Genomic DNA, 19950 nt, shown 5'->3' on the forward strand with positions numbered 1-19950 from the left:
CTAGATTAAGTCGTGCAGACTGCCTAACTTGTCGGCGTGTCGCACAAGGATACAAGATCAAATTGACGGTCAAGGAAATCTAATCGGTTATGATAGATTTTGTATCTTGTATAGATATAGAAATTGTAACTAGCTCAGACTAGTTTCCTTGGATCTGTAATATTGCCCCCTTGTACTATATAAGGTGGGCAAGGACCACCTCAAAAGACATGTGTTGGTATAAGTTAACTGCACCCTAATAATGATTATAATCAGATTGTCCGCAAGCGCACAGATATATACTGATCAACACTTCACCAATATTAACCCAGTTTTAATATCGAACCTAAAGGAATAGTAGGTGAATTATGATTTAGCCTATAAATTCTTAATTTAAGGGGGCACAGACAATCTAGAAACTATTGAGGATGAGGAAATACTAATGTACTCTTATTCCAATAACCGATAACTGGTAAACTTTGTATAGTATCATCTTATCGGGCAAGTAATCCAAATAGGGGGAGAATTAGAGTAACCTCCTACCAGGCACCTATAAGCCTATCAATCCTATCAACGAGAAGTGGACTACAGAGGAATCAATGCAGCTATAAAGTCACCTACACGAACTACCACTGTCTGGCTGATCAGGGGACATTCACAAGCAACCATAGCCCAGACACCACGTCTACAATACGAATCACTACTTCGACCTAGGAGCTACCCAAATCGTAGTACTCAATATAATATGAGTTGCAAACCAAAGAACAAATACAAACAAGTTGCTTACTTGAATCAGAAGGGTAAATACAAAAAGTACCTCAGAACGTGGTTCCGGGCGAGGGAGCCGAATCCCGAAGAATACAGCCACGAAGAAGCACCGATAGGCTAGGACTCCTCCAGAATCTCTACTCCTCTACTCTATCACTCTCTAATCTCTATCTTGATTGCTAGCCTAGATCTAGTTGATCTCTATCTAATGCTCTGGCTCTTCATCTCTTGATCTGGCCTCCTCTAGGGGGGGTCTTGCCTTCTATTTATAGCCTGGTGGGGTGAACGCGTGCTGTTTGATCAAACCGACTTAACAAGCTATCGAGATGGCTCCTCAGAGGCAGTGGAAGAAGCTTCCGGAAGGGGGGCGCCGACCCTAACCCTAGGGGCCCAGGCGGTGCCAAGGTGGGGCTGGGCGGCCCCACCTGGTGGTGTTTGCTGATCTCCTTGCTCCGAGAGTCTTCTGGAGTCTTCCTAATTCCTCTGGTGTTCTCCTTCCGTCGTGGATAAGTTTCGTGGTTAATTGACACTTAAATCCCTCTTTTCAGCACTTTCTGAAATAATCTCTAGAAAACACAGAATATACAAAACTCATAGAAATTGTCAGTGATAACCCTATTCTAGTGGATATTAATTTCTGGTGGAGGAATAAATGCTAATAAATTTTATAAGTTAACAAGTGTCAACAATTACCCCACACTTAGGCTTTTACTCATCTCGAGAAAAAGGTTGGAGTTATCATTCTGAACAAATATTCAATGCATAACTTAGAAATTAAATTATATAAAATTGATCTAGTCATCATATTCTGTGGAATTTTAAAGTGTTTATCATGAATTCTATAGTTATTGAGAGTGGGATAGCTTAAAATAGATTACTCTCTTCCTTCAATTTTTCGTGGTGGAGAGTAAATGAAGTTTGCAAATGAAACATAGCTTCAACCTTTAATTGTAGTGGCATCAATAATTATTAATTTGATGTTATGACTAGGGAGGGAAATGTCATATTCTAGGATCAGACAAATTATTTACTTCCTTAGCATATTATGTAGGAGGGACCATGAGCTCTCTTTTCTTCTTCTCTTCTCTTCTTCTTTTTCATATCGAGGTTCTGGACACTGTCCCTTTTTATTTCCTCGTGATCTAACTTTTTGAGGTTTTGGACACTTGTCCCTTTGTATTTCCTCGGATTTCTTTATGCAGAGCTCATGCCTCCTTCATAATAATGCTTAAGAGAGTGTATTATATATATTTTTATTTTTATGATACTAGGAATATGATAAATCTCTCTACTAAGGTCATATTAATAGAGTGACATTACTATTATTTGATTCCAATAAAAAGAGAGGTGAAGCTAATTTGCTTTTACCTTTTTGAAAGAAAATCTCCAAAGACAAATTTTTAGGAATCGAATACTCATTATTTTGCTATCTCTTTTTCCTCAATAACTTAAGTAAACATGAAGTACTATCAATTTCACAGTCATGATTCTAGAAAAGTTTTATGCAATTTATTTTTTGAGTCGCAGATTTGTTTAAAATATGTAATATGAAGAGTTATGATTCAGATGATAATTCACAAATAAGACATATTATATTATAATTTAAATAATTCAAACCTGACCGTGACTGAAGCGGAGGTGGGAAGGAACAAACAGGGCGTCGACCGGCCCCACCTAGGCACCGGTCGACCCCACCTCTGGTAGTGTGGGCCCTACTTTGATGTGCGTGATCTTGGTTCGATTGTATTTCAAATTATGCTACTTTTCCGACTGTATTTCTGTTTCGTAATTGAGATGTGCCTCCCCCATACTTATTTTCCTGTATACTTTCCTACGTAATATGTGGAGACAAACACATACAAAAGAAAATAGAGAAAAGAGTAGATAAAATATAAGGCGCTTTATTTATTCATGATGGTAATAATTGAACAAATGCTTTAATGATTGAGCTAACGACTACCATAGCTCGATGGGCTTTAACCTAAGACTCAACTAACCTAACTGACTAGCCAAACCTAGCGGAATTGTGCCTTATTCATAGGGTAACTAGGCAACTATCGCTAACCTTTCTTGCTGAGGCCCTAAATCTCTTCGTGCAGGGCTGCAATCTCTGCCTCGAGCTTATCTTTATCACTCCTAAGGCTGCGGATCAATTTGAGGCTGATCCCTAGCTGCTTGTCCATGCCTTCAATCAGCTTGTCCCTTAGGTTGTTGGATTTCTCCATCCCTCTGACAATGTCAGAGAGGCCTTCTAGCTTTTCATTAAGGATGCGCAAGGTAGGAGCTGGCTGCTTGGGGGCTTTCTCCAAAGCTAGTGCTGATGCAGTCCTCTTCCTCTTGGGCTTAGGTGGCGGTGCGAGTTGCTCGACGTAGCACACCTCATTAGGGTTAGCCCTAACACCTTGGATAACCGGACGAGCGGTGGTGTTGGTGCAAAAGCTGATCTGCAAACACAAAGGGCTAATACCCGATTCAAACGTTAAGACGTGCCAGCCGATTTGACCTGACAATCGACAAAGGTGGTAACTCGAACACTTTGGTCCTAACAACAACGATGCGCCCGGATGTCATGGCCAAGAGGTGCTCACACGGAACTCGAGAACACGCCGAGTTTGACTCGACGAATTCCTAAGAACTCGTAGTAAAAGGAAAATATGACGAAGTCGTCAAAAAGTAGATGCTGGAATATGAGTAAAAACTTGTCTTTGATTGATTGATAGATAGATGTCTCATTACATTGCTCTAGGGTCTACTTTTGTACCCTGTCCAAAGAGCTACAACCAGACATGACTAGGACTCAAATTCCAAACTAAACGGAATCCGTATACAAAACAAATCCTAATAACTAAGGAAAACATTAAACCATCCCCTGTAACCGATCAGGACACTGCCACGAATCAATCGGCAACCTCCGCGCCTTTTTTAGAGTCATCGGCAGACTACCTGTTACAGCCATCGGCAAACACCTGCACTGGTCATCGGCATGAATACGTCACCACTTTCGGACTTGGTCATATTCGGCTGTTTCCCATCGGCAACCACCTTTATCGGCAACTCCCTTGTAGACTAGTCACCATTGCTCCATCTGCCGATCTACATCCCATTAACTCTAGGCGTGTATCAAAAGATACGTGTCCAAAAATGGTGTCAACAATGCCCCCCAATTTCGGTGTATAAAATCATTAATGCTCCTAAATTCTCTGCAGTAATGACGCCTTTCCACAATTACTTCTCCCAATTTGGTAATCAGCCGCCAAATCTAAACAACCTTGGCCAGATTCTCCAGCAGATTCCTCGAATTCCTCAACCTCTTGAACCGAACCTTCCCACTTATGCGCTCATCGGCAATATTACCGTTATAGAAAACTACCGATGGGCCGACCAGGCGATCTTGCACAGTAAAATATCTTCAAAATCATGACTGCTTGCTGACAAATCACCTGCGCAATCCCTTGATTACCGTGCAAACAGTTACCATATCCACCTGAACACCCTCGGATTTCACGGATGCGGCAAAGAGATAAGTTAGATTTACCCCTGCCGGTTTTGTCCTATAAATACTTCCTTCTCCGGTACTCTTTCTCCATCTTGTCATTCCACAGCCCAAAATCCACCTTCCTGGCGGCGGCATTGCCTGGGAACTTCAAGAACTCCAGCAAGGACCTCCTCCACCAATCTTCCAAGTCTTCAACCCTCTTCCTCGGGAAGAAATGGCCATCAACTTCGTTGTTCCTGACGTCAGTTTACCATCCCTCTCTTTTCTGCACTCTTGCTGTACTCCTGTTCATCTACGATTCTTTTTACTGAGTACCCTTTTTTTCTTTTTGTTCTTTCATCCTCAAAACCTTTTAGGATTTGGCCGATAAGATCGTTATTCCTACCGATCAATTTCACTTCCAATGCCTCGGCCTGTTAGGGAATCTAGATCCCACCGATCTGATAAATGCAGAAACAAATAGAATCCCCTTCAGAGCCGAACACTTCTCCTTAGATCTGTGGAAAGATGTTTTTCGTTCCTGGCCTAGTCCTACCAAGGGATGGAAAGACTGGTTCCTGAGAGTCAGCCATTCAAATGAAGTCCAATGGGGTGAGGGGAAACTAGACCAGTGCATCAGATTATCCCTTGCCGATATGGAGAGGAACAAGTCACTGCTGATAGCTGCCTCGTACTTTTGGTCAGACACACTCAATGCTTTTGTATTCAGCCATGGCCCTGCTTCACCTACTCTAGCCGATGTACTCATGCTTACTGGCTTAGACATATCGACTGCCGATAATAGTCATTTGTTTGATACCAAACCCAGTTCTAAGGTAGAGACTCATGCTATCGGCGGTTGGTCCGAGTATATTCAGAAGTATCGAAAAACAAGACCTATCGGGGAAAGAGAGCAGGTTATTTTCTTGAACATGTGGCTAGACAAGTTCGTATTCTGTGGCCGTTTGGCAGGACCAACCTATGTCTATCTATCGGCAGCAGAAAGATTGGCCAATGGTGGCCGATTTCCTCTTGGCCGATACTTGCTCGGCTCTGTTTATCACCTTCTCCATCAGGTAGCTAAGAAACTCTTGCTAGGCCAATCCATCAGCAACTTAGGGGGACCTTGGTGGTTTGTCAACATGTGGCTCAGTGTCCATATGCATAAACGCCTTGGATTCGACCTTTTTGCACAACATTTTCCAAGAGACATAGCCGAAGATCATGAGTTAGATGAAGAAGTATCGGCATCTCGCTCCCCTCTGAACTATGGTGAAGCTGCAATAGTTCTACCTGGTACCAGTGGCAATGAGGACCAGGTCAGCCGATTCTTTCAGACTCTCTATGAGGGTTTGGCCAAAGACTAGCGGACATGGATGCCTTATGAAGATCTAGAAACCAGATTCCCGCTCACTTTCCACCCCTTTGACAATGCTCTCAACAAGGACCATGATCTGATGATGGCAATCATCACTCCGAGAGCCATACCAGTGAACTTCTTTGGTAGCGGGAAAGTCTTCAATCTGACCTATGAGTTCTACAACCCATCGGCACTAGCTCGCCAAATAGCCTTTGGACAGCTGCCGATTGCACTCTGCTACGCTAATGTGGTGAAACCAAGGGAAACCATAACCAGCGGTCTCGAGTGGATCAGAATAGCTCAACTTCCACCAAATGCTGATACAGACGTCGATCTATCGGCCTGGATCCCAACTCTCTTCATTACCCAGGCATACAAGCAGTGGTGGGAGGAGTGGAAAGAACACCTATTCTGCAGATCGGCCCTCACATACTGAGGCATGATCGACCCCAAGTACAAAATTCCCGAGAACACTATAAGCTTTCAACCGATGCTTCAATCTTCTTATATTACTTTTATTTTTATCGGTAACTTACTTCCTCTCTCCTTAATCAGGTCGATGATACACCACCGATAGTCAGCAGGAGCGGAAGGTCGATCGAACTCCTTCCATCGGGCCCGATCTCTCTGATCGGTAACAACGCGCCAAGCTTGGCGGCTTTAATGCACTGGGGCGTGCGTTTCAAGAAAATTACCACCAGACGAGCGAAGACATCCCCATCGGTAGCTGCTACTGCTCTGGCACAAGCTTTCAAGGTAAATTCTTGACTCCTTGAACTTATACCGATTCCATTCCATACTTACATAATTCTTTCAGGACACATCGGCTGCTATGGGAACCTCATCGGTAATTTTTACTATTCCAACCAGAATTTCATCAACTCCCTGTCACGCTTGTACTTATGAAACTTTTGTTGTTGTATCAGCAATCCGACAAATTAGTAAAGACCAGAAGTACGAAGACAAGTGCCGATGCCCCCTAGGCCAGTCAAGCTAAGAGAAAGGGCTCCAAGACTACTAAGTCACACGCAAAGCATCAGAAAACAGCAACACCTCCTCACCCTCCTCTAGGGTCACCGATTCATGTGGAATCGTCACCTTCTTCACCAAAGGCTTAGACACAACAAGTACCGTCTCCTCCTCAGCCACAAGAAGAACCTCAGCCAGAAGAGACATCAGCCGACGTACATGAACAGACCGCTGATCCAGTAGGTTCAATCATAGCATCGGTAGTTTCCACAATTCAGACAGGCACTGCACCCCCTCAAGGTAAAGTACTATCTATGAAATCATTGCTGATGGTCCTATCTTTCCGTCTTATATTTATCTTTATTAATTTTCAGCCGACATTGTCCCATCGGCAACTCCGGCCGATCAACCTGTGGTACCATCGGCCTCAACTAGCCAGAGGCGAGAGATAGCTTTGAAACAAGTAAGCTATTTGATTATATCCTTTATTTTCCTAACATTTCATCATCAAATAACCTATCTTCTTTTCTTTTCTAGGAACAAGATTCTCCCGACAGCCTGTTCTCCTTCGCCATCGAAATTTCCGATGATGAAGGCGAGGAAGCAAGCTCTTCTCAAGCAATTGGGATTTCATCGGCAGAAATTAGAGCAAAGCTGGAAGATCTGTCGGCCCTGCTTCATCAAGATACAGTTCAACTGGTTGATGACTCCGATCCAGCTAAGGCTCTGTTCAAGGCTCTCAGAGGCCAAATCCCTACCAATGCCAAGCAAATCCTCTTCAAAGCTGCACACTTGGAGAGTAGACAGCTCCAGTACCAAAAGGCCACTTAGCGCCTTGCCGATAGAGCCACTCATGCCTAGCTTTCAGAGGAGATAATGAAAGTAAAGCATCTTGCCGATGAAAAACACAAGAGCATCGGCATTTTGAAATCCTCAGGAGATAGGCTGAAACAAAAGATCTCCGACCTATCGGCAAAGAGAGAAGCCCTGTTGGCAGAGCTTAAACAAGTAGAAGAGGCTCTGTCCCAAGCTCAACAAGAAGAAAGTCAGCTGCCTGAAACAATCAAGACCCTCGAACAAGAGCGAAACACTCAAGCCCGCAAGGCACTGCAGATGAAGAAGAAGCTGAAGCCAGTGGAGGGTTCTGCCGATGAAGACATCAAGGAGATAGAAGAAGCCGATCAAATTCGTATGCGCTCTATATCGGCCATCCAAGCTCTACTGAGTTCATAAGCTTCTCATCGGCGGTGTGTTTTGCTCTTTCTTCAAAACTGCTAATTATTTTGGTCTAGCCGATAGGACTGTTATCGGCATCTTTTGAAACATCGTATTCAGTCCGAAACACACTTTAATCCAGCCGATAGGAATGTTATCGGCACTTAAACTTTTATGCATCGACCCATATGCTCGGGTAATACTTCTTTAAATATTTTCCATTCAATGCTCTGGGAAATTCAACTCCTTCGAGAGTTTCTAAAATATAGGCATTACCAGGAGCAGATCGATTTATCCGATAAGGACCTTCCCAATTGGGAGACCACTTGCCAAACTTTTAACTTTTAGTCCCAATCGGTAATATCAGTTTCCATACCAAATCTCCATCGGCAAACTCCTTAGCTTTTACCTTTTTATCATACCACCTAGCAACTCTCTTTTTATTTTCTTCTATACTCAACAAAGCCTTCAACCGATGCCCTGCTAAATCATCCAACTCATCTTTCATCAAAATAGCATAGTCATCGGCAGTCAGCTGATCTTGAAAAGACAATCATCTAGATCCAGTATTAATTTCCCATGGTAGTACAGCATCGTGTCCATACACCAGTTGATAAGGTGAAACTTTGGTCGAACCATGACATGCCATCCGATATGACCATAAAGCCTCACTTAACAATGTATGCCACCTCCTAGGATTTTCTTCAATCTTTTGTTTGATGAGTTTAATAATTCCTTTGTTAGACGCTTTGGCCTACCCATTAGCTTGAGCATAATAAGGAGAAGAATTCAATACTTTAATTCCCATACCGATTGCAAATTCATCAAACTCTCCCGATGTAAACATAGTACTCTGATCGGTAGTAATTGTTTGAGGAATACCAAATCGGTAAATAATATGCTCTCTCACAAAATCAATCATATTGCCGATGTAACCTTCTTCAAAGGAATAGCCTCAACCCATTTAGTGAAATAATCAGTGGCGACTAAGATGAACTTATGCCCTTTGCTCGATGGTGGGTAAATCTAGCCGATTAGATCAATAGCCCATCCCCAGAACGACCAAGGTTTAATAATGGGATTCATGGCCGATGCGGGCGCCCTTTGAATATTGCCAAACTTTTGACATCCTTGACATCCTTTGAAATATTTAAAACAATCCTCAAGTATGGTCGGCCAATAATACCCATTTCTCCTGATCATCCATTTCATCTTAAAAGCCGACTGATGTGCTCCACACACTCCTTCATGGATTTCACCCATTAAACTCTTAGCTTCATCATTACCCAAACATTTGAGAAGAACTCCATCTATAGTTCGATAATATATTTCATCCTCGACGAGCACATACTTAGTAGCTTGAAACCTGATACGTCTCTCAACCTTTTTAGATGGATCCTTCAAATAATCAATGATTTCCTTTCTCCAATCATCAGCACCGATTGCTGATAACGTGTTTAATATGGGTTGATATCCCGACGCATGCTGAGCCAACCGATTAGCTTCCTCATTATGCAACCGAGGAACATGCTCTAATCGGAAATCTTTGAATTCCTTTAATAGTTGCATACTCTTTTTGTAATAAGTTATCAAGACTTTGCTTCGGCATTCATAACTTCCAGCCAACTGATTTATGACCAGCATAGAATCCCCAAAGATTTCAACGGCATCAGCATGAACTTCTTTTAATAATTCCATCCCCTTAATCAAAGCTTGATATTCAGCTTGATTATTCGTTGACGTAGCAACAATCAGCAAAGAGAACTCATACTTCCTTCCCTGAGGGGAAATTAGTACTATGCCGATTCCTGCCCCCCGGTCACAGGTACATCCATCAAAGAAGAGCGTCCAAGGAACAATTTCTAAAGTACCCGACATACCACAATGTTGAGTTACCAAATCTGCCATAATCTGCCCCTTAACCGCCTTAGCCGATTCGTAGCGTAGATCAAATTCTGACAGTGCCAAAATCCACTTACCGATCCTACCACTCATAATCGGCATAGACAGCATTTATCAGACCACATCATCTTTGCATATAATAGTGCATTCGGCCGATAGCAAATAGTGCCTCAACTTAATGCAAGAAAAGTATAAGCATAAACACAATTTTTCAATGGCCGAATACCTGGTCTCAGCATCAATCAGTCTTCTACTTAAATAGTAAATCACACGCTCCTTCCCTTCAAATTCGTGAATCAAAGCCGAACCGATGACCAACCCATCGGTAGACAAATATAATCTGAAGGGCTTTCCTTGCTGAGGTGGAATTAAAACTGGAGGATTTGTCAAATAATTCTTAATTTCATCCAAGGCAAACTGCTGTTCTTCTCCCCATAAGAACTCTTGATCGGCTTTTAATTTGAGTAACAGACTGAAAGCGCGAATCCTACCAGATAAATTAGATATAAACCTTCTGATAAAATTTACCTTGCTGATCCAAGACTGGAGTTCAGTTTTATTGGTAGGAGCAACTATTTTATTGATGGCATCAATAGGTCTCCTACTAATTTCAATTCCTCTCTGATGCACCATGAAACCAAGAAATTGCCCTGCCGATACACCAAATGCACACTTATTAGGATTAATTTTTAAACCATGCTTCCTTGTACACTCCAACACCTTTCGCAAATCAGCAAGATGTTTTGTGAAATCTCCAGACTTAACCACCACATCATCAATGTAAATTTCTACCAGCTTGCCGATGAATTCATGAAAGATAAAATTCATAGCCCTATGATAAGTAGCACCAGCATTTTTCAAGCCAAAGGTCATGACTATCCATTCAAACAGCCCAACATGACCAGGACATCTAAATGCAGTCTTTGGAATATCTTCCTCAGCCATGAATATCTGATTATATCCTGCGTTGCCATCCATGAAGCTAATAACTCGATGTCCAGCTGCAGCATCAAGTAGCAAATCCGCAACTAGCATTGGGTAACCATCCATCGACGTGGCCTTGTTAAGATTTCTAAAATCAATGCAGACTCAAAGCTTTCCATTTGTCTTGTAAACTGGAACAACATTGGAAATCCACTTGGCATACCGACACTGTCGAATAAATTTAGCTTCGATAAGTTTGGTTATTTCGGCCTTAATATCAGGAAGAATATTAGGATTACATCGGCGAGCTGGTTGCTGATGTGGTCGCAATCTAGATTTGATAGGCAACCGATGTTCAACAATGGATCGGTCTAAACCAGGCATCTTAGTATAATCCCAAGCAAAGCAATCTTTATATTGCTTTAACAAATCGGTTAACTGTTGCTTACATTCAGAATCTAATTTAGCACTAATAAAAGTAGGTCTAGGCTTATCACCATTACCTATATCTACTTCTACTAAATCATCGGCCGATGTAAACCCCTGGCCTAATTTTCCATCATCGGTGAACCTATCCATTAAAACTCCTCATCAGAACCGACTGCTTGGATCGGTGGAATTTGATAATCGGCCACTTTGAGAAAATCCTTCTCCCAAATCTCTCCTGAGATGCACCTGGTCCATTCATATGTATCCGCTTCTGCCGATGCGATGACATAAGACGAATGTCCTGAGATAATCTCAATCTTGTCACCTACCCACTGAACCAAGCACTGGTGCATTGTTGATGGGATGCAACAATTGGCATGGATCCAATCTCTCCCTAGTAGCAGATTATAAGCACCCTTTCCACTGATCACGAAGAAAGTTGTCGGCAAGGTTTTGCTGCCAATGGTCATCTCAACGCATATTGCCCCCTTAACCGGAGACACATTTCCTTCAAATTCCTTTAGCATCATATCGGTCTTGGTCAAATCTTGATCTCCTTTCCCAAGTTTCCGATAGACTGCATATGGCATAATATTAAAAGCAGCCCCACCATCAACAAGTATCTTGGTCATCGGCTGCCCATCAACTCTTCCTTTGACGAACAGGGTTTTAAGATGCTGCCTTTCATTGTCGGCCGGTTTTTCAAAGATAGCCGTCATCGGATCCAGAGCCAACTGAGCTATCTGGTCGGAATAATCCAGCTCCTCATCATCACTGAATGGCGCAAGGAACTCCATCGGCAACATAAATACCATGTTAACATCTGCCGATGGCCCCTTTCCTTTAAGATCCGGTTGCTGCTGATCTCCAGATGTGCTAGGATTCTCTCCTTTGCTCAAATCTTCTCGTCTTTCACGCTGCAACCTTCTTTTTTGTGTTCTAGTCAACCCTTCTGGACACCATTGCGGCTGTTTTACTGATGGACAATGATTTTCCCTTGACTCCACTCGATAAGTATTAGCATCTCTGCAAAATATGAACTCATTAGGAACTCGTGCATCGGCCATCTCTTCAAGCTCCTCTTGGTTTCTAGGAAAATATCCGACACGGTCACCAAGTCTGTCATGCACGCTGAGCCTGCCCCCCAGCCGATCATGAACTGAAGCTCTTCCCCTAATCGGCCCATTAAACCGCCGATCATCGTTCTGATACTGCCGATTAGATCTATACCGATCATAACCATTGCATTCGGAGCAGTCTCTAACAGTGGGCAATTTGATGTTTTGTTCCCAACAGTGGATAAAGAACGAACAATTCCAATGATCTTTATGCCAATTCCACTCCTGTCGGCGTCTTTCTTCTTCCCAATGATAGTCCTACTGTTGGCACCGATACCGATCTTCATGTTGCAGCCAAGTCTCCCAATGCCTCCTATGAGTTATCACAATGCCAGATGGGGGAGGCCTTCCTGAGCTGGTTCCTTCCTGAACCAGACCCTTGCCTTTAGCGTCAGCGGTAGTAATCTGATGTTGAGGATCCACCGATGCACTTCTTTCAGCTGCCTCTGACGTCAAGAGCTTGGTTTTTTCCTTAGCATCCAACATATTTGTTGGGAAAGAATGTTGATCGATCTTCATCGGCTTCTGAGCCTTAGAATTATCAAACTTGATTCTCCCAGATGCTATAGCCGATTGCAGCTGTTGCGTGAAAACCTAGCACTCATTTGTGTTGTGAGACGTTGCATAGTGCCACTTGCAATAATTCATCTTCTTTAATTCTTCAGCCGATGGAATCACATGATTGGGTGACAATTTAATTTGCCCTTCCTGAAGTAGAAATCAAATATCCTATCAGCTTTGGTGATGTCAAATGCAAACTTCTCTGGTTCCTTATGCCCAAAAGGGCAAGACATCGACTTCTTGTTCTTCACCCATTCGGCCAAGCCAATAATTGGTTCTTCATCGGAATCTGAACTTGCTGCCTCATCAACAAATGATACCTTTTTATTCCATGCTCTCTTGGGTTCAAAAGGTTTAATGACTTGGTCAGAAATCCTCTATACCAAATGACTCAGACTCTCGAACTCTTGAGAAGCATACTTGTCTCTGATATGTGGCAACAGTCCCAGAAAAGCCAAATCGGCTAGCTGCTGATCATCTAGAACCAGACTATAGCATTTATTCTTAACCTCTCACAACCTCTGCACAAAGCTTTCAACCGATTCATCATTGCGTTGCTTTAACCTGACCAAATCGGTAATCTTCTTTTCATGAACTCCAGAAAAGAAGTATTTATGGAATTGCTTCTCTAGATCGGCCCAAGTGATTACTGAGTTGGGAGGTAATGAAATAAACCAAGTAAACGCCGATCTAGACAAAGATGATGAGAACAAACGAACCCTTAACTCATCTCTGTTAGCAGCTTCTCCACACTGGATGATGAACCTATTGACATGCTCCACAGTCGATGATAAACCCTAAACCCTAAACCCTAAACCCTATACCTTGTACCGATTTGGAAGTGGAATCAAATCATATGCAGGAGGATACGGTGTCCGATAAGAGTAAGTGTTGACTTTGGGCTTTATCCCAAATTGATCTCTCATTACTTCAGCTATCTTATCGGCCCAATAAGCATCGGCATCTTGCCGATGAGTCGGCGGTGGATCTGGCACCTGCTAATAAGCTTCTACGTGTCTCTGAGGTGCACGATCTGCATGGAACATTGGATTAACCATCTGACCACAAATTTGTTGACCGAGATTCATCGGCTGGTTCACCAACCCTTGATTCTGAAACCGAGGTTGGATTGGTCATTATTGAAACCCTACACCCTGATGATTCTGCTGAGGCATCTATGGAAAGACAAACTGCCCAGTCCATCCACTGTTAGCATTCATCGGTATAGGCCCTGCCGATGACTGGTATGACATACCCTGGTTGTGTCATAAACCTCTGCTGCGTCGGCACTGAATCTACCGATGTGTTAGGCATCTGGAACGTTGGAGCCTGAGAATTCCCAGTGTAAGGTCTTGCAGTAGTAGTTGTAGTGTACTGGGGACTCTCATTCATCGGCGGATTTGGAGGTGCCGATGCCATAGGAGCCTTGCCTGTCATATCAGCCACTTGAGACGTTCCAGGAGTTTTCACCATCATCTCTAGGGGCATACCATAAACCCACCAGTTGGGAGGAACAGATCCCGACATTGCCGATGCCAATAGATCTGTGGCAAGCTTGATTTGCCCGTCTGATGTTGATGGATTGGTCATCATCGGTGTAGATTGCGCATTAGTGATCCCTAATGTGCTTGGAGGAGAAGTAGCTTCTGTACCCGCAACGGCTGTAGTAACCGATGGAGCTGTAACCAATGATGACCCTGGCTGATGATAGGCAGGACCCACATAATTTGGTGGCAATTGCCCTTCCTTGAAAGTTCTAGCCACCGCATTGAAAACCGTGTTGGACAGCACACCAGCTTGATTGATCAAGGCACGGTTAATGTTGACGGTCCTTAAGTACTAAAATTAACAATCAAATAAACATGGAAAAGGATCAATATGCACCAAACATCTAGAATTAGGGTTTTATCTGACAGAATTCCACGAGCTTTGGTGTTTATCTATTTCTGCAGGGGGTTATCAGAGAATATGGAGAGAAGGCACACATGTCATGTTTACAACGAGATAATTACGTGCCGCGCAATTTTCCTCAATCTAGAAGAGTCCAGAAGCCACGGGAACGAACGAGAAGACGATCGGGCTCGGGGGCAGGGCAGCCGCCCACCCCCCTTGGGCGCCCGTCTAGGGTTAGAGTCCAATCAGGACTCTCTTTCGAGACTACGCTCCACCGACCTAAAGGATGAATCTAAACCATAGAATCAATGTCGGTTTGATCCAACGGCCCAAATTCACTTGAAAGGACTATATAACCAAGGCCTCTCCACCCCTGGAGGAGAGAGGAGAAGAGAAGAAATCATTATTCAGAGGTAGCCATCAAAGTTAGGGTTTAGAGCTTCTCTCCCACAGAGAATTAGAATTAGCTACTCCCTAATCCTTCAAGTTTAGAGGTTTGATTAGATAGTAATTAGAGAAGTAGAGCACTACGCTCTAGATTTGGATCTTCGGTAATAAAGATTGGTATTATTCATATCTTTCTCTAATACTTTGTTCTAATTGCATTATGTCTCTATATATTATGCTCTTAATTTGCTCTAGTTCTATATTTGATATAGTTATGATTGATAATGAGTTTATGTGTAAGTTTGCAAAGCGCTTAGCTCTCGACGCAAGGGAGTTAAGTGGTAGATCACATGTGGGCGTGGTGCTTAGATATTATTTACCTACAAATGTATCCTATTGGCCGGGTTGTGTGGTAGTTCGCGATAGTGACAGCTTCATTGATTCTTATATAGTCCACCGTCCGTTGATAGGACAGGCAGAACTTGTATTGCGGAGTAAGTCTTACGATGTTCTGATTTACTTTAGCAATGTTCCATATACATGAATGAAGAGTCTTTTATGCTATATATGATCTTGTAGATAACTAGAGTAGATTATGACTTAGTAGATAGTTGATAACTTAGAATCCATTCTCTAGCTAATCCGACGTCACCTACATATATGAGGAGTAGTCTATTTTCTAATCGCTGTGTTATTTACCCTTGAACTTATAATTCATTATCATTATCTTTATGGTTTACCCCCTGCTAAAGTAAGTGACTGTGTGACGAGTTTCTCATTAGTAATCATGTTCTTGCAAGTTTATCTCTAGTCTATACCTTGATAGATTTTGCCCTTATTTTAATTTCATCACTTTTGTTCTCTTAAGCAAAATTATAAATAACGATACCTGGAATACTTATCCTGGTGAAATGCTACAATGAGGTGTTTTATCTGTGCGCTTGCGGATAGAATAGATTATTTTCTAGAGAGCCTTTACATTTATAAATACCTTTGTACACTCTCGCACCATGCTGGGGATGACAACCTAGTATCTAAGTGGTGTTAGCTAGTGTCAACAAGCATTTCTGGCAGGTTCTAAGTGAGAAATCATAACAAGGCACCTCTGCTTTGGCAGGTTCACCCTGTTGTTTTTCTATGTTTATATTTTTATACAGGGTATATCATGATTGACTTTGGGTACATTCAACTCTTCATCATTAGAACCAAAGCAATCAAGAAAGAAAGAAGAAGCTAGCTACCAATTGCTGAAGCTATGGCACAGAAGACCCTACAAGAATTCTCTGCTCCAAGTCTTGAGAACATTCCAACTGGTCCAAGATTTGCAGTAGAAGAAGGAGCATCTGAGTTCGAGCTCAAGTCAAGCCTCATCAATTTGGTGCAAGCTACACAATTTAGTGGAAAGGCACATGAAGATGCTAGTGCACACTTGCAGAATTTCTTAGAGATTGGAAGCACAATCCACATCAACGGAGTCGATAAAGATGTCATACTACTTCACCTTTTTCCATTCTCACTAGAAGGAAAAGCGAGGAAGTGGTTCTACACTCATCAAGATAACATCAACAACTGGACGATCTTGTCAGATGCCTTTCTATCAAAGTTTTTCCCTATAGGCAAAACAACTGCCTTAAGAGGAAATATTGTCAGTTTCCAACAGCAGAAGACAGAAGCCATTTCAGAAGCATGGGAGCATTTTCAAGGATACATTTCAGATTGTCCTCACCATGGAATGGCCACATGGTTACTTATGCAGACCTTCTACCATGGATTAACCCTGAAGGCTCGTGAGTGCCTAGATGCATCTGCTAAAGGATCATTCTTGGAGCTTACAACTGGAAAAGCAGAGATACTTTTGGATAAGATAGCCGAAAACCAAAGCTGGTTCCAAGATAAAGCTCAACAATGTCATCAAACTGAAGAAATACCAGAAGAAGTAAATGCATTATCAACTAAGATGGAAAATTTGCTCCATTGGATTGACCAGAGGGCCAAGTTCAGACAAGATCAAAGGGCCATCGAGACAGCATACAAATATCAACCAACTTCGAGTCAACCCAATAGCAAAGGTATGAATTCAGGTAATACTTTCAAGCGACTTTCATTAAAAGAGATAATTGCTCAACAAACCAAAACTAATGATGAAGTTAAACAAAGGCTAGACACAAATGAATCATCTCTAAAAGATATACACAATAAAATGGATTTTCTATTAACAGCCTTTGATGAGCAAAACACTCTTAATAAAAGGGTAGAGCTTAAATTAATAAAGTTAGCTGTTGCACTGCCTGTTGCTACTAACATTGAGCAGGTAAAGAATATAACTACTAGAGGAGGCAAAGCCACCAGAGATCCCCCATACCCAAAAGAGAAACAAAGAACATCAGCACCAGTGCAACCAGTAGTGATAGAAGAAGAAAGCCCAATTGAAGCAGAAGATCTGCTGCAACCACCAAGAACTAGAGAAATAAGGAAAGATTTTTACGACACCAACTATTTGCCATTTCCTAGAAGAAACAGAGGACTACAGTCAGATGAGCAGTTTGGTAAGTTTGTAGAGGTCATTCAGAAATTATATGTCAACATACCTCTACTTGATGCCATACAGGTACCTACATATGCAAAGTACATCAGAGATATTTTTAACAAGAAGATACCACTACCCACCACTGTGGTTATCAAGCTAACAGAAGAATGTGGTGCGGCCATCCTCAATAAACCACTAAAGAAGAAGGAAGATCCAGGATGCCCCACTATTGATTGCTCGATCGGAAACCAACACTTCAACAATGCACTTTGTGATCTCGGAGCAAGTGTCAGTGTGATGCCAGCATCAGTCTACAAAAAGCTTGAGCATGCGACCCTAGAACCAACATCAATGTGCCTGCAACTAGCGGGTTAATCAGTTCGACACCCGTTGGGCATCGCCGAAAACATTCCAGTCAAGATCAGAGATTTCCTTGTGCCAGTAGACTTCGTAGTACTGGACATGAGTCCTGACTCAAAAGTGTCCATCATCCTTGGAAGGCCATTTCTGAGCACTGCCAATGCTCACATTGATGTCGGGAAGGGAGAAATCAAGTTCAACATAAACAGAAAAGAAGAACACTTCACTTTCAAGCCCAGAGAGAGACTCTACAGTGAAGGAAGTTCATGAAGAACCACTGGAGACATCATCTCCGGAGGAAAGTAATTCAGAAGATTAAAAGATTTGGAGGTCCAGCTTGGGGGACCTAAAAATCCCAAACCCTCACTGGGAGGTAAATTGGTCTTTATCCGCATTAGTTATTCTCTCATATTTAATTCTTGCATCAGTCATATTTATTCATAGCATTATAATAATAATAATAATAATAATAATAATAATAATAATAATAAGCCCCATATAAATAATATTCATGGTGTATAACAACCCATATTTATTAATTATTGTGGAGACACAAAAATATTTTCCATTATTATTTCAAATAAGTTTCAATTCTCATAGATTTTCCTGCATTATATTTAATTATAGTAACCTTCTAGAAGCATGACCCACACTCCTTGGGTCCCACATGTCATATACCACACCTCACATACATCCCATCACATTATTTGTCCACCAACATATCTCCACTTACCAGCACTTTTCCACCGACCAACCACCACCCATGATCCATTATTTTGCGTGAGAATTAAGCAGAGAAAGGAGTGGAGAAAGGGCAGCCAGAATGGGCACCACAAGTGGGCGCCCGCCCACCTACCAAGGGCGCGCGCCCTGCCCCCTCTTCCTCCTATAAATAGCCACATTCTACCTCCATCTTCTTCACACAAACATTCCAGAAAACCACACAAGTTTCAGTTTCGAAGAAGGAGCTCTTGTAGTGAAGTGAGAAGAGAGTAGAGAGGAAGAGAAGAGTGTGAAAGAAGTTGGTAGTTTTTGAGTGAGAGAGTGAGTTTCACCTAGTAAGTAGTTGTTGGCACCGTTTTTGGGCACGTGTCCATGATTGGTAAAGTGTAGGTCGGCAAGATAAGACAACAGTGTTTGATCTACAGGATGACTTGCCGATGAGGATGGTTGCAGATGGAGGAGTGGTTGAACGTGACCAAGTCCATAGGTGGTGATGTGTTTGTGCCGATGGCTACGACAAGGGAGTCTACCGATGATATGGAGGGAGAGTCTGGAAGTTGCCGATCGGTTTGTGGAGGTGTTCCAGTTTGTCACGGGGGATAGTTTTATGTTTTCCTTAGTTATTTAAGTCGTTTTGTATACAGATTCTGTGTGATTTGGAATTCGAGTTCTAGTCGTGTCTGGTTGTAGCTCTTTGAGCAAGGTATAAATATGGACCCTAGGGCTTTGTAATCGATATCTATCAATCAATCAAACACACGTTTTACTCATATTCCAAGCATCTACTTTTTCGACGACTTCGTCATACTTTTTCTTTTCATTACGAGTTCTTAGGAATTCGTCGACTTAAGCTCGGCGTGTTCTCAAGTTCCGCGTGAATACCTCTTGGCCGTGACATCCGGGCGCATCGCTGTTGTCAGGACCAAAGTATTCAAGTTACCACCTTTGCCGATAGTAAGGTCAAATCGGCTGGCATGCCTTAACGTTTAAATCGGGTATTAGCCCTTTGTGTTTGCAGATCAGCTTTTGCATCAACACATCTTTTGGCACGCCCAGTGGGACAGATTCAAGATCAAGATCAACATGTCGAATACTGAGTTTGACTTGGAGAACGTTATACCCTTGACAGAAGATAGTCTCAAAGACGAGCAGAAGCAAGCTATTGCTAAAGCCATGGAGGATTACAAGCAGCAATGCCTGAGGTCCTTCAGCATAAACAGGAGCGGCGAAGTGATCCAGAAGGATGCGCTGCCGATGCCTCGGCAGGTTACTTTTGAAGCCAATCCTGGTAAACTTCAAGAGATGGTTGATAGTGCTATGAACCGTGCTTTGATCAACCAAGCTGGTGTGCTGTCCAATA

The sequence above is a fragment of the Sorghum bicolor genome, chromosome 8, assembly GCF_000003195.3.
Source record: "Sorghum bicolor cultivar BTx623 chromosome 8, Sorghum_bicolor_NCBIv3, whole genome shotgun sequence".
NCBI classification, from domain to species: Eukaryota; Viridiplantae; Streptophyta; class Magnoliopsida; order Poales; family Poaceae; genus Sorghum; species Sorghum bicolor.